Source organism: Poecilia reticulata, chromosome 22, assembly GCF_904066995.2.
Source record: "Poecilia reticulata chromosome 22, P_reticulata-male-v2, whole genome shotgun sequence".
NCBI lineage: Eukaryota > Metazoa > Chordata > Actinopteri > Cyprinodontiformes > Poeciliidae > Poecilia > Poecilia reticulata.
Window position 1 is genome coordinate 25,176,289 of NC_088851.1, and position 6,000 is coordinate 25,182,288.

The 6,000-nt window shown below is 38.1% G+C and overlaps 1 protein-coding gene across 5 annotated transcripts in view; it reads right to left on the reverse strand.

The window, feature by feature from the left end:
• myo6b (myosin VIb) overlaps window positions 1–3,982 on the reverse strand; it is a 50,463-nt gene extending 46,481 nt beyond the window's left edge. Inside the window, exon 1 of one of the 5 annotated variants that reach the window (XR_014085819.1) lies at window positions 3,819–3,982. The gene's annotated coding sequence lies outside the window, so the exon portion shown is untranslated. The remainder of the gene's footprint in view (window positions 1–3,818) is intronic. The other 4 variants (XM_008399861.3, XM_081603234.1, XM_081603235.1 and 1 more) reach the window with 4 other exon arrangements.
• Window positions 3,983–6,000: the final 2,018 nt, after the last annotated feature.

Sequence of the window (6,000 nt, forward strand, 5' to 3'; positions counted from 1 at the left end):
ATTTTTTACATCCGTTCATAAAACCAAACCTGATTCTCAGCTTTTAAAATTAACTAACTTCCAAATGCATCGTCAAACGCACAAAGAGCGCTTCAGTCTGTTATCAGAGCTGCAAAAACTCAGTCTTACCAAATACTTTTGGTCCAATTCCGAGTGCAAATATCTAAGAACTCTTGAAATAAGAAAAACAAACTTCTAAGTAACTTTTCAGGAAGATATAATATATATATATATATATATATATATATATAAAAATGGAAAAAATCAGCAGCAACAATCCAAAGTATGGCCTCTCTACTGTCCCGCCTTTGGCATCAAGAACCTGACTGTCGGGTTGATCCGGGGGCAGCAGTTCCTTCCCCAGCTCTCTCTCTATATATATATATATATATATATATATATATATATATATATATATGAGCTTGTTTTAAGTCAATAACTCCTTCATATTGGTGAAAATCTGCTATTTTCATTGGCAGATTATTTTATTTATAACAAAATATTTTTCCTATGTTATAAATAAAACAATCTGCCGGTGAAACTACCACATTTCATCAATATTAAGAAATTATTCAGCTAAAATAAGCTCCTATATCCCGTTTTGTCTCATTTCAACTATACTAAGATATTTGCACTAGAAATTAGACCAAAAATGCTTAGTAAGATTTTGTGTTTTTGCAGTGCAGTTAATAGTGTTACTCACCCAATTTCTTATCTAATATTAAACAGATTGTTATCAGCTTTTCATATGTTTCTAAATCACATTTTCTAACATCCTTTGACTGAAGACTGTTAGGTGAAACAGAGAAGCTGCATCAGAGTAGCTACTAGAACTCAATGATGTCAGCAGTGACATTTCCCAGTCCTTTGCATTAGTTGATTGGGACTGGACCAGCTGCTGCTGTCTGCTTTGCTTTCCGCTAACCTGTTATTCCCCTTCTGATCTTATAAGAGAGGATTTCCCAGTCCAATGTGACTGGAATACGCCCCGCAGGGTTCCTGCCATCACTCCAGGGGGTAGCATGACCTCAGGTGACCCCACATGAACATCCCAAATGAAGATTATCAGGAATAGTTAGACAGATTTAAATAGCTTTAAAACTATTAAAGTTACTGTTCGTTCTGTTTAAAGCTGATTTATTGCAAGGGTGACCAGAGTAACACATCTCTCCTCCAACTGGCTGCTTCCTGAATCTGGGCTTCATGGAGCACTGCTGCCTTTCGCTAGCATGTCAACTAACATTTACTCACTCCATTCACTGTGTTAGGTTTAGCTTTTATTTTTATTAAAATTAACTAATATGCTAATGTTTCCTAAAAATGCTAATATTAGCATAAAGGATAGCATGTTGACATACAGCCCAAAGCCTGTACTATACTCCATTCAGTATGCAAAAACAAACACAAACAATTATTAAGTAATAAGCCAATGTTAGCTAAAATGCTCTTAATTGCATATGGGTTATCACTAGCATGTTGACAAACATTTCTCATTTATTATTTTAGCTAATTATAGCAATGTTAACCAACACTGATGTAGATTTTAGCTAATTTTATATGAAACATGCCGTTTCTTAAATATGCTAATGTTAGCATAAAGCATATCATGTTGACATGTATGAACACTGCTGTTGTGTTCATAGTGGGCAGATTCAGCACATGCAGTGATGTGTAATGGTTAATATAAAAATCCTGTTTAAAAGGTGACATTTGTTGGCAGTTATATTCCAAGTGATGCTCTGTATGCTAACAGCAAAGCCTGTTGGATGGAGTAGATACTCTGCACAGATGTGAGAGCCAACGCCGATAAAGGTCGCAGATGGTTTTGGAAGCATTGCAATGAAAAAGAAAAATGGCGGTGAGGAAAATGTGACCAACAGCAACTGATTTTGCTGCATATTAATTTGCTGATGTTGTCATCACAGTGTTTGATGATGATACTGGCATAATTTCCATAATCATGTAAAAACGTTGCGTTCTTATTATGGCCGGGGCTTATAACGTCTTTTTAAAATGACTTTATACCATAACGACAATGTAAATGTTTGACATTTTTTCTGTGGATCGAGACTCCAAATTATTAATTTTGATTTTCATCAATGTTATTGATTCTCCTATCTTGCCAAAACGTTTTGTGCAAGTCAGTACACTTGAAATAAAACTATGATACTTGAACTAGAAATTAGACAAAAGTAGACTTTGTGCTTTTGCAGTGAGGGAAGATATTTCAGGACCAGCCACTGAACCCAAATAAGAACAATAAGGAAGTGAAAACTCTTTATGGTGGCTTATAAACGCTGATAGTGGAACAAATAAGAAAAGACAGGAAGCCAGCCATAAAAACAGTAAGAAATAAAACCCAAATCAGAAACCAACGTTGACAAAAAACCACACGGACCTCTAATTTTTTTTATATATATAAATAATTAGAACCGAATGTTTAAAGCAGTTAAATTGAAAACCACAGCCGAGTGGTTTATCCTCGCAGTCGTTCATCATCAGCCTTGAAGTGGCAGATCAAGGCTGTGAGGGGGAAGAGGAATGGAGTCACTGTTTTTGTTAGATGGATGATAACGACAGAATTATGCTAAAGTTCATAACCTTGATCTGAGTTTCTTTACGGTCAGGGCCGGCCCAAGACTTTTCAGGGCCCTGAGCAGATTTACATGGGGGGGCCCCTCAACCAACAACTCAACTAGGGTGCTTTATCATCCCTAAGCTACTTTATGTAACACACCTGCTACCATTAGCATAATTTGTAATTATCTTACATCATTCCAATGTTATCATGGCTGTTAACCTTACAGTAGGAGCAAACTAAAAGAAAAAATGGATTTTGAAATGCAGATTGGTATTTAAGTATGCCATTTTATTTTAACTATTTGAATGTAAAATCAGCTGAATGTTGGGAAGAGATTAACCTATTATTTATGTAACAACTATAAAAAATGATATAGAACTTTTTTTTTTATGTGAAATAGCTTTAATTTGTATATAGTTAGAGAGCCATGACTCTGGCTTGGTGCTCTGGGGGTCCCCCTGGTGGTGTGGAGGCCCTAAGCAGCCTCCCATCATATGCCTTGAGTTAATTTCCTTAGGACATAAACTGTCTGACTCCCAGTTTACGACAACAGCTTTTCAATGTTACTTTAACTCAAACTCTGGAGAATACATCCCAACTCCTCATCAAACCACGATCAGTTCATCACCCAGAAAAACTTTGACTCTGCAGCCTGAAATCCTCTTAGTATTTGACCCTAATCCAAACAGAGAGGTGATAGGCTTCAAGTTGGACCAAAGTCAGCCAGCCATCAGCGTAAGGAGCATGCAAATCAGAAGACAGCAAGTATGTAAGAGTCCACGGACACTAGCTCAGAGTTTGAAGCAGGACACGCTAAACACGCCTCTTGTTTCCTGCCACTTGTTTCCTGACTACAGCAGGCCAAAGGGAGAATGGAAAACTGGACAGCAGTGAATACTGGGAAAAAGCAAGGTTGCACTTTTTAAGTAGGTATAAAACACTGGGTTGAGATAAAGATTTGTATTATTGGAGAAGATTTAAAAGCACATTTCAAAAACTGGAAAGTTAAGCATACACACAAGAGACTCAACATTGAATGAAAGGATCTTGCTGCGTTGTTCTATCATGGAAGTAAGAACGCAAATTTACTTTTAAGACACAGTGAAACAGCTAAAGTCCGAGGAAATCATAATAAACAAACACTACGAATAGAAATTAAAATTTACATGACAAATCATTTAATTAAAGAAACCTGGGGGAGTTTCTGTTAAAGTTGGGTAAAATCCCGCGCGCTTACCGTTAAGTCTCGTTCAGATGGAGCCGTTTCGGTGCAGAGGGACCGGGACAACTTTCACGTCCCTCATACGGATCTGAAGTGCGGCGCAGGTCCAGGAGCCTCCGCGTTTCCTCGCGCTGCTGCGGCACAGGACGCACAGATGAAAGGCTGCGACAGAACGCTGTGCTCGCGCCCCCGGTGAGCGCACGTGACGTCATCCTGGAGGTGCGTTAAAGTGCTGCTCGTAAGATCCCATGTCAGGTAGATGTACTGACGCTTGAAAGGCGTGGAAAACGTGCGTTAAAGACAATAAAAGACTAACAAACTTTTGAATATTTCTCGTGGGAATATTGTGAATGTGTCTTATCTACGAAGCTTTTCTAATCGTTTCGTGTTTGTGGATTTAAAGTCTGCACAAAGTTTTCAAAGGGGCTGGAAATGTTTCTAACTGTAAATAAACAGCTTTGCTCCTGTGTAAATTCATATTCAAAAAGTTTGAATAATTTATTTCAGTTCACATGAGATAGAAGATGGATGTATTCAAGTTACTGTTAATTATGTCAAATTTCTGCTTACAGCGAATGAAAACATGACATTTAAGATCAAAATATTAATATCTATCTATCTATCTATCTATCTATCTATCTATCTATCTATCTATCTATCTATCTATCTATCTATCTATCTATCTATCTATCTATCTATCTATCTATCTATCTATCTATCTATGCTTATACATTCTCATTTTTCATTTCCTATTTATATTTTGTAGCTGTGTGTATATGTGTTTATTTTTTGTTGTGTCATTTTCAAAAACCATCAAAACAGATTTAATTTAAATCACTTTAGTTTTTCTGAAAAACGTTGCCTGCTTCATTCTTTAAAAAAATGATCATGACCCCATGAAACTATAATAATCAATTATTTATTTGAGTCGCACCAAAATATACCATAAATAAATAAACATTAAAATTCAGCTTGATTAAATTTCTTCCGTGTTGTGTTATTGATAAGAGACTTTAAAAATATGGCAGGAAAGTGGAGAGGCCTGGCTGCATAAATACTGGGCTGGACTTCACTGCAGCAAATAGCAGAGAGAGCCGATGACCACCGCAACTGCTGCCTTGAGAGTCATGAATATTTGAGAAGCAGGTAATGTAAAACTTTTGGGGGGAATTTTGAAGGAGACACTCAATCCTCATCTGAAACAGTGGCTGCCACGGGGTTTGTAAATCTAATTAGGACATCGGATACTCCCGCTCTGGACCGTATCTGATTACAGCATGTTCAGCAGTGGCTGGACTGTTTTTGATGCCGTTTTAATACCAGGTTGGTGACGTTAAGACGTCCTGGACGCAGCAGAAAAAACAAAAAACACCACAAAGAGATATGCAACGAAACGGTTCAAATACCACAACGTGCCAACACGTTGGATTGAGTTACTTCATGGACGCTGGCGCCCTCAAGTGGTCAAAGAGGTGAAAAAGCTGGAAAAAGGAAAATACAGGAGCAGGAAATTTAGGTTCTACCATCCATCCATTTTTTTGGCACCCTTGTCCCTCGGTTGGGTCGGGGGTTGCTGGTGCCTCTCCAGCTGGCGCCCCGACCGGGGGGCAGGGTCACCTGGACAGGTTGCCGGTCTGTCACAGGGCAACCCAGAGACACAACCACGCACACACACACACACTCACCCTCACACCTAGGGACAATTTGGAGAGGCCAATTAACCTGACAGTCATGTTTTTGGACTGTGGGAGGAAACCAGAGTACCTGGAGAAAACCCACCATGCACAGGGAGAACATGGAGACTCCATGCAGAAAGACCGGGAATCGAACCCAGAACCTTCTTGCTGCAAGGCAACAGTTCTACACACTGTGCCACTGTGCAGCCCCATTTAGGTTCTACAAATAAGTTAAATAATGATAAAACATAAAATCAGTGAATTGGAAAATCAACAAATTATTTCAAATGAGTTTATCTTTATGAACTGAATAACTAAAATTAGTCATTTATTCAGTTATTTTCTAATTTATGGAGCTTTAACTTCATTTCGGTTTTGTTTCAGCAGAAAATTACAACGGCAAGTTAGGGCCATTGCTGACAGAAATAGGAGGATGAACACATTTCCACCAGAAAACCTGCAAATGTATGAGTTTTAAAAGTTGAACAGATTAATGATTAATGTCAAAGTTTCTGAGTTTT